Source organism: Salvelinus fontinalis, chromosome 18, assembly GCF_029448725.1.
Source record: "Salvelinus fontinalis isolate EN_2023a chromosome 18, ASM2944872v1, whole genome shotgun sequence".
NCBI lineage: Eukaryota > Metazoa > Chordata > Actinopteri > Salmoniformes > Salmonidae > Salvelinus > Salvelinus fontinalis.
Window position 1 is genome coordinate 36,138,860 of NC_074682.1, and position 18,819 is coordinate 36,157,678.

Below are 18,819 nucleotides of genomic sequence, written 5' to 3' on the forward strand. Positions count from 1 at the left end.
TAGTATGATATGTTACTTTACATTAGGTAGTATGATATGCTACAATAGGGTAGACAAAGAACTAGAAGAGTTTGAATACCCCAGTATTATGGGCCCTTTGTTTCTGCATAGGCTGTTCAGATGGAAAGAATCATTCATTTTCATTTGTCGTCTACATGAATCAGGCATGCAGGCCTGTTATATCTACTATTTTACACAACATTGAGGATAAACTGTAAGGGAGCTCTGTTACCTTTATTTCGGCAGCCTTATGTTATGATGGTCACGTTAAAATAACGGATCTCTCCAAGTTGATATTATGAAGTGCCCTCCCTAAACGATAAATAAAAAGTATATGCCTATACCATCAATGATCTTAATGTAACCGGGTGCTCATTATTCTTCTATTTCGCTAACATCGATTGTTTCAGACCCAAGCTCATGGTTCTGTAAATAGCGGGACCAGCCCTTATACAATGTGATTTGTCCATTAACAAACTAAAGTTCGAGTCAATTCATTAAAAGTATGTGTCCCTGCACTTAATGCCAAGGATCACCGGGTGAACTAAGGCTAATAAAATTAATATGAATAATATACCTGCTCATATTAATTACACATTACAACAACCTTTTTATTGTCATGATAATAATAAAGTTTAATTTATAAACAAACATTATTTTATGAATATGTTAATAATAATCTTTATGATTTAACATGTTTTCAATCTTATACAAAAATAAATGAACACCCTGAATTTCAAAGTGAGTAAAAAAAAGGGTACGCATCATTGTTAAATGTGCAAGTTCCTATTCTGAGGTGATTCTACAAAATAACAACGTATTCAACTTCACGCCAGGCCGATTTCAATTTGCAGTATAGCCTGTGACAGATTAGTGGAGTTGGAGTGGTTTGTTGGTAATCGATTGAGAGAATTTCTTTGAATATTTAGTCAACTGAGTGTTGCCTCTCCAACCCGGTGACCGAGTCAGCCCAAGGAGAGTCAGAGGTGAAAGGTCTAAGTTGAAACGGGGAGCAAGTTCCAATCACCCAAGGAAAGCAATGTAGTCGAGGAGTAAGTGAAGAGCTGTAAACACCAGTAAACATGCAATTTGATGTTTCTAATTGAAGTGAATTTGCAACGAGTGAAAAAATAAGTATTTGAAATGGTCTGTATAACATTATCCCCACTTTAGCCTGAATTTAATCTAATTCTGTCACGATCGTGTGGCGGATTAACGGACCAAAATGCAGCTTTTGGAAAATAAGCCATCTTCTTTTATTTAACAACACGAAGATGAACACGACACAAAAACACTTTAACAAAACAACAAAACAACAAAACAACAAAACGACCGTGAAGCTACAAACGTTGTGCACAAACATACAGGCTACTAACGTTCTTACATAGACAATTACCCACAACCAATGAGAGCCTATGGCTACCCTAAATAAGGCTCCCAATCAGAGACAACCGAAATCAGCTGTCTCTAATTGGGAACTCATTCAGGTAACCATAGACTCTCCTAGATAACTAACCAACATAGACAACGCTAGACATATACACTCAACACAAAACCATCTACTACACCCCATAACCCCTTTACCAAATAAACACCCAAAACCAACAAAACATAAACATTACCCATGTCACACCCTGACCTAACTAAAATAATAAAGAAAACAAAGAATAATAAGGCCAGGGCGTGACAAATTCATTCCGATGCAGCAGAAACCTATTTTCTTACATTTGTATTTTCTTAACGTTAATTTTTTTTAACGTGTAGGCTATACTTCAGCGTTCTGATATCGTTGTTTTGCCCTGTAATTGTTTATTTTTCAAGCAATATCTGACAAATGTGAGCAACTTTCAGATTCTGAACGTACCAGATGTGATCTCCCCACTCACTACCGTTCTCACTTCTCTCCCTTGTTTCCCCCAAAAACATGTCAGCATAATGCCGAAATCAATAGTGACTAGTCAATTGTTGTTTTCCACCATAATCCACATTTTTCTTATGGCCGACATTAACTTGCCAGCAGTCATTTACCGTGTTAAACTTCATTTAAGAGACGGAAAAATATTGCACGGTTGCACAAGTTAATATAGATCTAGCCCAACTTTAAAACATGTTTTGTTGGCTGCACTTAAACCTCGAAAGTTTATCGTTTTTAATTGAATTAGGCTAATTGCCTTTTTCCTTTAACCATGATGCTCACTGAATTCTGTAGCAGAAGGACTGCTGATAAAAGTGATGAAACCTATCGAGAAATTATCGGAAATTAATTTCAAGACCAGAACTTGCTGTGTCAATTAAATGTAGCCTACTTCTTTGTAGGCAGTTATAGAACTGGCTAAAGATGATGTGTTATCCTTTTTGGTGTGTTGTTAAAGTGGGATATTTTTTGTTTTTTTGAATGGCCAGTTTCATAATTACGTTTTTTAGATGTTAGTCATTATATAGGCTCTGAGATTGTAAGGGGTTGATATGCTAATTTTACCAAATCATATCTCTCAAGTTGCACTAGCCTAATATATTTTCTTATTTTCTTAGTCCTAATAGCCTGTTGGCCTACTCACGTACATGTGGGCGTATTTATTACCAGAACGTCGAGGTCAATAATCAGACAATAATCATCGTATGCCATTCTGCATGCATTTCGATTGCATTGAACTTGTACAGTGTCGAACACATTTTCCATGGGATTTAATTGAAAGGGGTTACCATGTAGCCTATTATCCTGTTCAAGTATTAGTTTATCTGGGCTATTTAACACAAAAAAACATTAGTCATAGTGTTAGGCTACACGATAACTAATTTCCTTTGCATAAATAACCAGCACGTGCCACTTTTTCCTGATATTCTTCACGCACGGGAGCTGCTTTTAGACCTTTTCAAGATGTTACCCGCAAGACATCTGTAATAGAGAACACATTGGGAATATGAAGGAAACGCCTATATCTTTGTTCAGCTTGAAATTAGTATTTCCTGTGTATCAAAATGTATTATAAAGGATCGTTTAAATGAATGTTTAACTTCTTGGGCTTAATGAAACCATCATAACCCATCACGAGACCTACATAGATGCTTCACAAACAATTTATTAGAAAAGTGATGATGGGTGATATAAAACGTCCATACATCTTGTGCTTGGCCACATGTGGCATACCCGTTTTGACACCCTTTACCTAATGTTACATTTGCTTTTGAGTGCTTTGAAGGTGTACATCCTTATTTAGCCTACATAATGAAACCTGTATTCTAATCATTCTTTGCTGACTACCAAAGTTGTTGAAATGTTCATGTTACTGACCTGTTACTGCGCTCTCTATTAGCCTACATGGGGATGTTGAGAGTAGCTCAGGGCCCCTATTGACAAAGCGTCTCAGAGTAGGAGTGCTGAACTAGGATCAGGTCCCCCTCTTATTTATTATGATCTAAAAGGTAAAACTGACCCTAGATCAGCACCCCGATGCTTTATGAAAATTGCCACAGCTCGTGGAACTGCAGTCATAGCCCACTGAGGTTTGGTATGATGGAGGCGGAGGCAAGTGAGCAACATCACTCAGAGGTGCTCTGATGGTAGATCTTCCAGGGCTCTGATAAATGATAGGATTGGCCCGTGCACACAGAGCCATCTCTCTTTCTGGGTCCATCTCTCTCTTCTTTATCTTCACCTTTTTTCTTTCCCTCTATCACCTGTGCTCTTTTTTCTCTCTCAATTGTCTCTCCAACTCTTTATTTTATCTCCCCTTTCTTTGCTACCTCAACCTCACTCTTTATCTCTTCCTTCATCCATTTCTTCTGTCCTTTGTGACCTCTCTCTCGACTGTAGCTCTGACGATTTTCTCTAAGTTCATTTCTAAAATGTAATGCCGTTTATAGGCTATTGAAGAACATATTTTTACAACACCAAGCCTTCACATTTTATCACTGTTTAGACAAACATGTCACACTACTTGAAAGCAAGTACCTTGGTCCTCTCTCTTTATATATTTGGGCTCCTGAGTGGCGCAGCGGTCTAAGGCACTGCATCTCAGTGCTAAAGACCTCCCTACAAACCCTGGTTTGATTCCATGCCGTGATTGGGAGTCCCATAGGGCGGGGCACAATTGGCCCAGCGTCTTCCGGGGTAGGCCATCATTGTAATTAAGACTGTTCTTAACTGACTTGCCTAGTTAAATAAATAAAAAATATACCTCTGCCAATTGTTTCTTGAAGACCTTACAATAAACTCTCTTAGAACTGGGTTTAGCCTGTAGTTGGACAACATGGCTCCAAAATGTGATTCTATCGTGATTGCTCTGACCAAGTGTCTTATGACAGCAGCTCATTTGATAGCAATGGGGCACAGTTGACCCTATTAGTTAGCCTATACGAGACCACTATGTTAGGGAACTTAGAGCACGCACGTGTGTAACTCGAATTTTCACACATTAGGCTACCCATTGACGTCAATGCATGATTTAGAGCTCCTCGTTTAAAATATACTTTTAAACATAAAAAACAACCAGAGCTGTTGGTTTCCCATAGGCTTACCTGAAACAGGCTGGCTTGTCAAACGCCTGACTTCAGTCACAACCTCAGCCTACATTTCAGAAGTTTTTATTTGTTTATTTGTATTATTTTTCTTCCTACATTTCAGAAGTAGTTTGATCCACCGACCTGTGATGACATAGACTGCATAGATGGGTCCCTAGGTTTGTCGTTGCAATGGCACCATACCCCGCGCTTCGAGTTGAGGATCGAATCATTTTATTTATTTATTTAACCTTCATTTAACTAGGCAAGTCAGTTAAGAACAAATTATTCTTTACAATGACGGTCTAAGTTAGTAAAAACTTTTATGGAAATGTTTCATGATCTGGAAAACAGCAGGATTCAACTTTGTATTGCTCGGTTAGAATATCTAATATTGAAAGGAAATATATCAACTCGGAAAAAACCCTTTGCCGACTAACTGAGGTGATCTAAAGCCATTTATAATCCGTAGTGGACCAGTGACTTCATTATGGACTCCTGATAATTGCGCAAGCTGCATGATGCGGGTGGGTTCGAATGGTAAGGATATGGAAGATCAAACTTCTATTTTGGTGGTGTTTATATTTTTGTGTGAGGTGCACATTCATAAAACATTTAAAATATACCCTGCACATCTAGGATTTATACCATTTATGTTTTTAAAGTTAGTTTTGAGAACCATTCGAATGTGCCTTGTGCCACTGTGCCATTTACGGTATATTGCAGTACAAGACTCCGCACATATTTATTATATCATGCTTGCCAAAAATATTTCTTAATTAAGATTTCTAATATAGGTCTACCTTTTCCAAACTGTAATCACAAAAATAAAGAACATTTTATCGGAGGAAAAAAACAGCATACAATCAAAATCTCAGTTTTTACTGAAAACACTAGATCCATCCTCAAATCGAAGGAGATCTAGCAACACAATTAAATTAAGGTAGGTATTTTGACAAACTATTTAGCAAAAGAGATTGAACAATCTCAATTTTGCAGAACGTTGTCAACACGTTTTGATAATTGGAATTCCTGACTCCCATACATTCTGAACAGAAACCTTGAAAATTCATCATGAGCACACATTTCTGTAGCCTAAATCTTTAAATTGGATTAATTTGGTTATACGTGGACAGATTAATGTGGTCAATTGTGGCTGTTGTTCGTTTGCTATGTCTTTTAGAGACAAACTAAAACAAAAAATAGAGATAAAGCATGCTACTACTATGCTTAACCCTTAAAAAATAATCTCAAAATATATGCTTAATCATTATTTGTCTTCTTAGGTTTTGAGAAACTAATTTCTTTCTGAATGTTTTATCTTTTTCAAATAATATGTCATGCTCCAACAGCATGGATGCATTTATAACAGTCATTCATTTGTAAATATCCAGCACAGTCTATTAATACTCATAATAATTCACAAATATACAGAGATTCTTTATGTAAGCCACTTCCTTTAATTATGGTGTTTAGATGCCATGTCTGTCTTCACTCACATAGAGCAGGTATAAGGCGTTGTAGTAGGCTAGTGACAGGGGCATTCGGTATACTGTCACGTTCCTGACCTGTTTTCCTTGTTTTTGTATGTGTTTAGTTGGTCAGGGCGTGAGTTGGGGTGGGCATTCTATGTATTGTGTTTCTATGTTGGGTTTAATGTGTTGCCTGATATGGTTCTCAATTAGAGGCAGGTGTTTGACGTTTCCTCTGATTGAGAACCATATTAAGGTAGGCTGTTCTCACTGTTTGTTTGTGGGTGATTGTTGCTGTGTCTGTGTCCCACACGGTACTGTCTCGTTCGTTCACGTCGTTTATTTGTTTTGTATTTTGTCAGTGTTCTGTTTTGGTTGGATCTTCATTAAATTTCAGTATGCATTCAGCACCCGCTGCGCATTGGTCCGCTCAATCACCTATAGACGATCGTTACATATACGCCATTGACACTTGAGTGTTTGTAATGTGTCTATTCACTAGCATCAGTGTTCATTGATCTCTGAATTTGTACTTGGGAAAGTTCGATTTTGGGTTGAAATGACATGTGTAAGGGCTGTCTCTCTCCTCATCCTCGGACGAGGAGAGGAGAGAAGGATCATCAGACCAAAATGCAGCAGTAGGGAAATAAGCCATCTTTTTATTTAACACGACGATGGCAACACGAAACAAAACACTTTCAAATATACAAAACAAGAAAACAACGTTGACGAAACCTGAACATAAACTTACATAACTAAACGTAAACTCACGGACAGGAAACAGACGACATCAAAATAAACGAACAGCCAAACAGTCCCGTATGGTACATACATTCGACGACACAGGAGACAATCACCCACAAACAAACAGTGAGAACACCCTACCTAAATATGACTCTTAATTAGAGGAGAACGCAAAACACCTGCCTCTAATTAAGAGCCATACCAGGCAACCAAAACCAACATAGAAACAGATAACATAGACTGCCCACCCAAAACACATGCCCTGACCTAAACACATACAAAAAACAACATAAAACAGGTCAGGACCGTTACAGAACCCCCCCCCTCAAGGTGCGAACGCCGGGCGCACCAGCACAAAGTCCAGGGGAGGGTCTGGGTGGGCAGTTGACCACGGTGGTGGCTCCGGCTCTGGACGCTGTCCCCACACCACCATAGTCACTCCCCGCTTCTGTCTTCCCCTCCCAATGACCACCCTAAAACTAACATCCCCTAAATGAATGGCCAGCACCGGGACAAGGGGCAGCACCGGGACAAGGGGCTGCACCGGGACAAGGGGCAGCACCGGGACAAGGGGCAGCACCGGGACAAGGGGCAGCACCGGGATAAGGGGCAGCACCGGGACAAGGGGCAGCACCGGGACAAGGGGCAGGTCCCGGCTGATATACTCAGGCAGATCCTGACTGAACGGCTCTCGACGCTCATGGCTGGCTGACGGCTCTCGACGCTCATGGCAGGCTGACGGCTCTCGACGCTCATGGCAGGCTGACGGCTCTCGACGCTCATGGCAGGCTGACGGCTCTCGACGCTCATGGCAGGCTGACGGCTCTCGACGCTCATGGCAGGCTGACGGCTCTCGACGCTCATGGCAGGCTGACGGCTCTCGACGCTCATGGCAGGCTGACGGCTCTTGACGCTCATGGCAGGCTGACAGCTCTCGACGCTCATGGCTCTGACGGCTCTGGCAGATCCTGTCTGGTTGGCGGCTCTGGCAGATCCTGTCTGGCGGGCGGCTCTGGCAGATCCTGTCTGGCGGGCGGCTCTGGCAGATCCTGTCTGGCGGGCGGCTCTGGCAGATCCTGTCTGGCGGATGGCTCTCTAGGCTCATGGCAGACGGGCGGCTTTGCAGGCTCATGGCAGACGGGCGGCTTTGCAGGCTCATGGCAGACGGGCGGCTTTGCAGGCTCATGGCAGACGGATGGCTCAGACGGCGCTGGGGAGACGGATGGCTCAGACGGCGCTGGGGAGACGGATGGCTCAGACGGCGCTGGGGAGACGGATGGCTCAGACGGCGCTGGGGAGACGGATGGCTCTGGCCGGATACGGCGCACTGTAGACCTGGTGCGTGGTGCCGGAACTGGAGGCACCGGGCTAAGGATAAGCACCTTCCTACTAGTGCGGGGAGCAGGGACAGGGCACACTGTACTCTCAAAGCCCACTCTGTAACTGATGCGAGGTACCGGCACTGGTGACACCGGGCTGAGGACAAGCACATCAGGATTAGTAGGGGGAGAAGATACAGTGTGTACAGGGCTCTGGAGACGCACAGGTGGCTTAGTGCGTGGTGCCGGAACTGGAGGCACCGGGCTAGATACACGCACTACAGGGAGAGTGCGTGGAGGAGGAACTGGGCTCAGGAGACGCACTGGTAGCCTAGTGCGTAGTGTAGGCACTGTAGGTACTAGGCTGGGGCGGGGAGGTGGCGGGAAATACCGGACCGTGGAGGCGTACTGGCACTCTTGAGCATTGAGCCTGCCCAACCTTACCTGGTTGAATGCTCCCGGTTGCCCGACCAGTGCGGGGAGGTGGAATAACCCGCACCGGGCTATGTAGGCGAACCGGGGAAACCATGCGTAAGGCAGGTGCCATGTATGCCGGCCCGAGGAGACGCACTGGAGACCAGACGCGTTGGGCCGGCCTCATGACACCTGGCTCAATACCCAATCTAGCCCTGCCAGTGCGGGGAGGTGGAATAACCCGCACTGGGCTATGCACTCGTACAGGAGACACCGTGCGCTCTACTGCGTAACACGGCGCCTGCCCGTACTCCCGCTCTCCACGGTAAGCCTGGGAAGTGGGCGCAGGTCTCCTACCTGCCCTTGGCCCACTACCTCTTAGCCCCCCCCCAAGAAATTTTTGGGTGTTACTTACGGGCTTTTTGGGCTTCCGTGCCAGACGCGTTCCCTCATAACTCCGGTTCCTCTCTCCGGTAGCCTCTGCTCTCCTCAGTGCCTCCAGCTGCTCCCATGGCTTTTCGGGCTTCCAGCCACGTCTCCTTGCTGCCTCCTCAAACCACCGCTCCTGGGCTTTAGCTGCCTCCCTCTCTTCCTGAGAGCGGCGATTCTCTCCTGCCTTAGCCCAGGGACCTTCTCCATTCAATATCTGCTCCCAAGTCCAGAAGTCCTTGTTGCCCTGTCGAGCTTTCCCTTGCCGCTTGGTCCTAGCGTGGTGGGTGATTCTGTAAGGGCTGTCTCTCTCCTCATCCTCGGACGAGGAGAGGAGAGAAGGATCATCAGACCAAAATGCAGCAGTAGGGAAATAAGCCATCTTTTTATTTAACACGACGATGGCAACACGAAACAAAACACTTTCAAATATACAAAACAAGAAAACAACGTTGACGAAACCTGAACATAAACTTACATAACTAAACGTAAACTCACGGACAGGAAACAGACGACATCAAAATAAACGAACAGCCAAACAGTCCCGTATGTTACATACATTCGACGACACAGGAGACAATCACCCACAAACAAACAGTGAGAACACCCTACCTAAATATGACTCTTAATTAGAGGAGAACGCAAAACACCTGCCTCTAATTAAGAGCCATACCAGGCAACCAAAACCAACATAGAAACAGATAACATAGACTGCCCACCCAAAACACATGCCCTGACCTAAACACATACAAAAAACAACATAAAACAGGTCAGGACCGTTACAACATGGAAACAATGTAGATTCAACAAGTTTTTGTCCAGTCAGAAAGCTTTGAATTCAACCAACAATGTATGAAGAAACAATGTATCTTATATATACATATCTTTTGTCACCATTCTTCCTTTTGTTTTCTTTTGCTACTGTTCGTTTTTCATCAAGGCAATACCACAGTATACTCTCATTATTGATTGATGTGATTGGGTGATGTGGAGAATGGTAGCTAGATAAAGATGGATAGAGACAGTGTGCAAATAGAGATAAGTCTTCATAATAAACAGACCAGGGGCCCTGTTTCCGATTACACAGTGATTCCTATGATTGATAGATGAATTGCTGTAACCCTTTGATGTGTGTTTTCCGTAGGGATCAAGTGCAAGAGCAACTCTGGAAGGTGTGGTTCAGTTGTGGAGCGGCCTGGATGGTGAAAGATAATCAGGCAAGTGTAAATGAATTGCCATGCCTGTGCTCCTCTTCATGCATCTGTGTTGTCTCCTCTGTAAACTTATTTGTGTGTGTTAGCATTTGTGTTCTGCTTGTGGTCAAATCCTGTGTGTTTGACTGCTAGAGAGAATACAATAAAGATCTGTAGAGAACCCAATTAAGATACAGTGTGTAGCCTACTTAATTTTTATATATATATGTACAGGAGGCCTACTTGATCCCTATTCCTAATTACCATTGCAGAAATGGAAATTAATCATCAATAAACATGGATAAAATGTGTTTACTGCTTGTAATTGTTATTGTAGAATTACAATCATTATCAATATCCTCATCGCCATTATCATCATCTTCATCATCATCACCCCTCCTCCCAGTGTCACCTTCATGGGATATGGTCTGTTTGCATTGAGTGTCTGGAGGCTGTTTCATGCACATTTTATATATATTTGCAAATGATCAGCAGTATGCAGTGTGCATGGGTACAACACTGAGACATATCCCTGGTCCCAGCTGGGCGGGCTAATGGTATCCTACAGGCTGGGATCAATAGCTCACTCCTTACATTTGCATAATAAGCAGATATGTCTGTGTGACAGCGCCTGGGGTTGTCCAGGGTTCACCTGCATCCCCGCTACTGTTCCTCCAACCCGGAGCTCGATTAACACATCTACGGGTAGCTTTTTTTACCGTCTGAATATTAATTTACTCACAGTCGATTGCGGAGCTGCCTCACAGAGACACACAGGAAACAGCATGCATTTGTAATAGCCTGCATCTGGAGTAGGGGACAAAAAAGTGTCCTTCCTTCCTCATCCTTCCTTTTTCTGTTTAATTATCTCAGCACTGCATACCTCTAAAACCGACCTGCATCTTGCCAACATACACAACTCCCTAGGTTGGAGGATAATATATATTTTTTGTCTGAACTCATTTTCAGCTCATTGTAATTCATGAAATAATTAATTACTAGTCATTAACTGTGTTTAAAATTGGATCATAAATGTGCATGATGTCTCAGTGATTCCATGCACCTCATCCAACAGTCCATAGCCTACTCATGCAGTTGAGTTTACTGGGAAATTGTTGTTCCCGTTTTTTGGTTTATCTTCTTCCCTTGTCTGTCTAATTATCAAATAAGAGCACATAAGTCTGGTGTCTTGATAAACCTGCTAAGTGCAGTGGTGAGCCTTGGCGCAGTTGTGAACTATGGGTCTTGGTGAGCCTGTTCAACCTTGGTACTCAGGTGAAGTGACCCATAGGTCAAGTGATAATGCTGTCATGTAATGAATCAATGCATGCTGAAACCCCTTCAAACACTGTGGAGACAAGCACAGCCAGACAACTGAACCAAACACCCTAACTGCTTGGTGAGCTGATACAAGTAATGGCATTTCGAAGCAGTGGACACGCCTCTCTGACCTCAACATTTTCTCTCTCTCTCTCTCTCTCTCTCTCTCTCTCTCTCTCTCTCTCTCTCTCTCTCTCTCTCTCTCTCTCTCTCTCTCTCTCTCTCTCTCTCTCTCTCTCTCTCTCTCTCTCTCTCTCTCTCTCTTTCTCTCTCTCTCTCTCTCTCTCTCTCTCTCTCTCTCAATTAAATTCAATTCAATTCAATTGACTTTATTGACATGGTAGGTTCGTTATTACTTACATTGTCAAAGTATACATATCGAAAAATAAAAATCAAATATATATGTATATATATACAAAATATATATATATTTATATATAAATAAATGGTGGGACCAACAGCAATAATAACAGTAGTAGTGGACATGGGATTACCATTAACAACAACAACAATATTAATCAGAACAACAATAAATTAAAGCAACAGTAGTAGACCAGTGTCAATATGACTTGAGAAGACATATGACCTGGTATGAAAGTGTTACGTTCCCCAGTTTCTGTGTTCTGTTTTGTATTTTAGTGTGTGTGTTTCAGGAGATGGCTTCCTGAAATACTCCCCAACCAGCTGATTGGTCAACCCCAGGCTAATTGGTGATTGGAGCTGACCCCGCCCCCTCGTCAAGAAGCAGCTGACTCTAATCACCATTGCCACCTGAAGATAAAAGCCAGTGTTCTGCCCAGGAGAGAAGGTTGAGAGAGGAGAGAGATGAGATAAGGAGTAGAGATTTGGAGATTGAGAGAGAGAAAAATTAGATTGTGATATAGTGTGGGTTGTGTATCAGAAAGTGTGGTATGTACTGTTGTTGTTGGTAGCAGTTTTTCTATGTCCTGTGTTTGTGAGTGTTTGTGAAATCATTAATAATTACTCTGTTTCATTTGTTCCCAGGGGGGAAGGAGAAGGCACTTTGGGAGTGCTTAGGCAAGAGGCCCGCGGGCATACATATACCCGTAGTATATTTACTGTCTAGGCACACTAGGTAAGACCTGGGCGGACCACCCCCTGTATTTTGGTTAGGGCACCAGGCGGTGTTAAGTTAGGTAAGTTAAGTGGGTAGGCAGGTTAGATAGGAGAGGGGGAACTTTGATATTTACTTTCTTTGCTTTGGTTCCGTCCAGCCCCTTTTCCCCATATTACCGTGTAAGAAAATAAATTCTAGTAAACGGTAAATTCTGCTTTTGGTGTCATCCTTACTCGCACCTACAGTCCATACCTCTTGCACTTCAGAGAGTTGAGTTGTAGCAGGGAGTTGCGTTCCCTCTTCTCAGAGGCGTGCGTAACAGAAAGACAAAACAAAACTAAGCTAAATGGGAAATATTATCAATATTACTTTGCATTTTTCACTGGCTGTCCCTCAGGTTGTGGCAGGAGGACACATATTTGGCTGCCAAAACTGCACATTTTGGCTTTTCACCCAATAAATATTAGATTTTTTCTTCATCTTTTATAGTTTCAAATTCTTTGTATTGAGTTATGATTTTGGGAAAGAAATATGCTCTTAGGTCTGAGTATTTGTCAGTGTAGTAGGAAATGCACCTCTGTCTCTACCTCTCCTCTGGAGCAGAGTGAGCACAGCCTGTCCTCTCTGGGCAGCCAGGTTTGTCTGTGACGACCGGTCTCTATAGCCAGACGGTGCTCACTGAGTCTGTACCTAGTCAATGTTTTCCTCAGTTTTCTATCAGTCACAGTGGTCAGATAGTCTGCCACCATGTACTGTCTGTTTAGAGCCAAATAGCATTGAAGTTTACTTTGATTTTTTGTGGTGTCTTTCCAATAGGTTATATATTTTTCTTTTTGTTTTGTGATGATTTGGTTGGGCCAGATTTTCTGAGGGCTGTCCCGAGGCTCTATGGGGTTGGTTTGGGTTGGTGAACTGAGCCTCAGAACCAGCTGGCTGAGGGGACTCTTCTCTGGTTTCATCTCTTGACATTGTAGAGCTGTGTGATGGAATGTTTTAGGGTCACTTGTTTTTAGATGGTTGTAAAATTTTATGGCTCTTTTTTCTATTCGAATGAGGAGGGGGTATTGGCCCAATTCTGCCCTACATGCGTTATTTGGAGTTTTTCTTTGTACTTGCAATACAGTCTTGCAAAACTCTGCATGCAATATTTCAGTTGGATGTTTGTCCCATTTAGTGAATTCATTATTAGAGAGTGGACCCCATACTTCACTGCCATATAGAGCAATTGGTTCTATAACTGATTGAAACATTTTGAGCCAGATTCTAATTGGAATTTCAATTTTGATGTTCCTTTTAATGGCATAGAATGCTCTTCTTGCTTTGTCTCTCAGCTCATTCACAGCCATGTGAAAGCTACCTGTGTTGCTCATATTTAGTCCTAGATATGTGTAGTTTTTGGTGTGTTCTAATAGAACTGTGTCCAAATAGAATTTATATTTGTCATACTTATTTCCCGACCTTTTTTGGAATATCATTATATTTGTTTTTTTTAGGTTAACGGTCAGAGCCCAGGTCTGACAGAACCTGTGAAGACGATCTAGGTGCTGCTGTAACCCCTCTTTAGTGGGAGACAGCAGCACCAGGTCATCTGCGTACAGCAGACACTTGATTTCAGTGTTGTGTAGGGTGATACCAGGTGCTGCCGATTCTTCTAATGTTTTTGCCAATTCATTAATGTAGATGTTAAATAATGTTGGACTTATTGGGCAGCCCTGTTTCACTCCCCGCCCCTGAGAGAAGAAGTCTGTTTGCTTGTTGCCAATTTTAACCGCACATTTGTTTTTAGTGTACATTGATTTAATAAAATCATACGTTTTCTCTCCAATACCACTTTCTATTAGTTTATAAAAAAGACCTTCGTGCCAAATTGAATCAAATGCTTTCTTGAAATCTACAAAACACGAGTAGATTTTGCCTTTGTTTTGGTTAACTTGTTTATCAATTAGAGTGTGGAGGGTGTAAATGTGGTCTGTTGTACGATAATTTTTCAGAAATCCAATCTGGCTTCTGCTCAGGACGTTGTGTTCGTCAAGGAAATGATGTAGTCTGCTATTTATAATACTGCAGAGAATTTTCCCCAAGTTGCTGTTAACGCAAATTCCTCTGTAATTATTTGGGTCAAATTTGTCTCCATTTTTATAGATTGGTGTGATCAATCCCTGGTTCCAAATATCGGGGAAAATACCTGCAGTGAGGATAATGTTGAAGAGTTTGAGTATAGCCAATTTGAATTTGTGGTCTGTATATTTGATCATTTCATTTAAAATACCATCAGCACCACAGGCCTTTTTGGGTTGGAGATTGCATAGTTTTTCCAATAATTCTTCTTCTGTAATTGGGGTATCTACAGGATTCTGATAGTCTTTGACTGCTAATTCAAGGATTTGTAATTTTTCTTGTATATCTTTTTGTTCTGGGCTCTTTGTTATATTGCTGTAGAGGTTTGCAAAGTGATTTCTCCACATATCCCCATTTTGGATAGCCAATTCCTCATGATGAGGTTTGTTTAATTTATTCCAATTCTCCCAGAAGTGGTTTGATTCTATGGATTCCTCAATTCCATCCAGCTGATTTCTAATGTGCTGTTCCTTTTTTGTTCTTAGGGTGCGTTTGTATTGCTTCAGTGTTTCCCCATATTGAAGGCGTATATTTTTGTTGTCTGGTTCTCTGTGTTTTTGATTAGATATATTTCTCAATGACTTTCTTAGATTTTTGCAATCATTATCAAACCATTTTTCATTATCTGTTATTTTTGGTTTGCTCTTATGCTTCTTTAGATTAGCCAAGGAGGATAATTTGTCAAATATAAAGTTTATGTTTCTAACGGCCAAATTTACACCTTCATTGCTGAAGGAGAATGTTAAGGCTAAAAAGTTGTCCAGGAGAGATTGTATTTTTTGGCTACTAATTGCTTTTTGGTAGATGTCTGTACTGTTTGCACTCCATCTATAGGCTTGTTTAGTACCATGTAATTTATTGGGCCGTGATGCTTCATGGTTGGGTTCTGCTCTTCTCAGATACACTGTGATTTTACTGTGGTCTGAGAGAGGTGTTAGTGGGCTGACTGTGAAGGCTCTGAGAGACTCTGGGTTTAGGTCAGTGAGGAAGTAGTCTACAGTGCTGCTGCCAAGGGATGAGCTGTAGGTGTACCTACCAAAAGAGTCTCCTCTCAGCCTGCCATTGACTATGTACAGACCCAGTGTTCGACAGAGCCTCAGGAGCTGTACTCCGTTTTTGTTTTTCACTTTGTCATAGTTGTTTCTGTGGGGGTATGTGGGGAGGGAAAGGTTATTGTTTCCTGGTAGGTGTTTATCCCCATGACTGTTAATAGTGTCTTGTTCTTCTGCTGTTCTAGCATTCAGGTCTCCACAGACCAGTACGTTGCCTTGGGCCTGAAAGTGACTAATCTCTCCCTCTAGAATAGAGAAGCTCTCTTCATTGAAGTAGGGTGACTCTGAGGGGGGAATGTATGTGGCACAGAGGAAGACGTTTTTATCTGTCAAGATAGCCTCCTTGATTTTTAACCAGATAAAGAATTCTCCTGTTTTGATCAATTCGATTGAATTAATTAGTTCAGATTTATACCATATTAACATTCCCCCTGAGTCTCTGCCCTGTTTGATTCCTTTTAATTTAGTGGATGGTATGATTATCTCCCTATAACCTAGTGGACAGCCAGTGGAAACATCACCTCTGCACCATGTTTCCTGTAGTACTACAATATCAACATCATCAATTTCTTTCAGGAAGTCTGGGTTTCTGCTCTTTAGCCCAAAAGCAGAGGACTTCAATCCTTGTAAATTCCAACATGCAACGTAAAAAGACTTCATAACTTTTTTTTTTCTCTCTCTTTTCTTTACCTTTCAAAATGAGACAAACATTCACAATCCAAGAAGAACCATTAACAGGATTTTTCAATTAAAGTAAACTATTATTTTGCAAATGTGATTTGTTTATCATTTAAGATGATGACACAAGAATTTGTGTCATGCTACTTGGGTGGGTGTAGTGTGAGGATGGTGGTGTTCTTGTGCTCATCTTACCATGACCCTCTCTCTCACACACACTAATATTTTAGAGTTCAGGTTAAAGCATGTTAACCCATTGTCTTTAAAGGTCTTGAACAGTTTCTTAACAATTTGTTATGCTTCCTCTTGACTGTGTTCTTGTACCTTCTACACATAATAACATGATTTTACTGTAGCGGTTGTTCTCTCCTCTCAAACATTAGGGGAGGATGAAATTCAGTGATTTCTGAATTAGTGTTGAAATATAAAATCATGTTTGACACATTACGTTGTATGTAAAGTGAATCCCTGAATTCAGGCCCTCAGAAAACATCAGGTCATAGGTTCCTGTGTTTTCCTGTGTTAGCTACATGAAGAGTTATAACCGCGTCCCGGGCCTTCATCTGCATCATATCTGCTCACCTCATGATGAACTACATACCAATCACCTTGGTATTTAAGAACGGAACGATCACATGGGGAGGTCAGGGCTGTTATGGTAGTGAGCCTCACTTGACCGGGATGCATTTCCCCATAGCGCACTACCTCCTCACTACCCATGACAATGCCCTAGGAAATGATGCAGCGCCTGGTGGCCTCTCGTTTGACCGCAGAGGAGCGGGAGGCGTTGTTATTTGTTCATCTCTCGACCCTGGAAGCACCAGAGGGATGGATTGGTGCTGGCAGATGACTGTCACCTCCAGGGGAGGAGAGAGGAGAGGTCAGTGAGCACCGCTGAAGTTGAGCTAGTGCTGCCTGGGCTGCTGCCTGGGCTGTGGAGAGAGGATGATTGGTGCAAGCTTGTTTCAAACAAGCCAACCTGTTCAAACACATTCAACACATTCAAACAAGCCAACCTGTGTGAGAGTGGGAGAGAGAGTAAGATTGAGAGAGGGATCTTTTACTCCATCTAAATGGACAGTGCCGTGGACAACACCTGCCTGGAAGCATAGTATGGTGCTGAGTGAGAGTGAGCCATGTCATGATCTAACACACTGACAGGGATTTCATATCACTAGTTAAAATCCAAGGGATATTTTATCAAGGCATTGATTCAAGAATAAATTCAGCTACATGAATCAGAGAATTGTTTTATTTTTATGTAGATGGTATTACAAATGATTCTCTACTCCCAAACACACACTCTTAGAAAGGAAGTTTCTGGATTTAACCAAAAACAGTTCTATGCCTGCTTCATATGACATCCCTAAAGGTTCTATATAGAATTCTATATTGAACCCAAGGGTTCTATATGGAACCAATTTTGGTTCAGTGAAGAATAACCCCTGGGGTTCTGATCAAAGAACCATACAAAAGGGTTCTACATAGAACCTTCAGGGGTGCCATATATGAAGCAAACAATATAACCTTTTTGGATCTATCCAGAACCATTTTTCTAAGTGTATGGCATCTTACTAGTTATTTTGATTGATTTAGGTGACAGTTTTATTAACAATGACAATCAAGTGACCCTTAAGTTGTGTGTTTGGAGTTGTTGTTTGTGTTTACCTGTAGCCTCCTCGTACCTCTTTGCTTTAACTGGCACCAATCACCTACTTAACTGGAGTGCAGTTAAATCCTCATTGATTTTGATAATGTGCTGCTTTAATATGACAGTAACAGTTGTAAGCAATACAGGGAGTCAACTTACCCAGATTGATGGTCCCTAGGTGAGTTACGAGTTACGACCCATCTACCTTACTGATGCCTCTGTCCCCAACACCATTATAATAAAGCAGACAAATAAATAAGAGCCGTAAAGGTGACAAAGGAAAGGGGATATTTAACATTCCCCAGTGAACAGGCTCTGGTGGATGGAGATGAATCGTGTCTCACCAAGCCAGGGAATATCTGACCAAGAGAATGTGTTGCTCTCAGGGACATTTTTTTTTTAACTTTGATGTAGCTGTTGGTTTTCAGTATGAGTAAAAATAAGTAAAATTGTTTCTTGATGTTTCCAATTTGATACTACTAGGATATATAAACTACCGTTCAAAAGTTTGAGGCCACTTAGAAATGTCTATGTTTTTGAAAGAAAAGCAAAAAAAATTTGTCCATTAAAATAATATAAAATTGATTAGAAATACAATGTTGTAAATGACTATTGTAGCTGGAAACGGCCGATAAAAAAATAAAGAATAATATCTACATAGGACTACAGAGGCCCATTATCAGCAGCCATCACTCCTGTGTTCCAATGGCACGTTTTGTTAGCTAATCCAAGGTTATAATTTTAAAAGGCTAATTGATCATTAGAAAACCCTTTTGCAATTATGTTAGCACAGCTGAAAACTGTTGTTCTGATTAAAGAAGCAATAAAACTGGCCTTCTTTAGACTAGTTG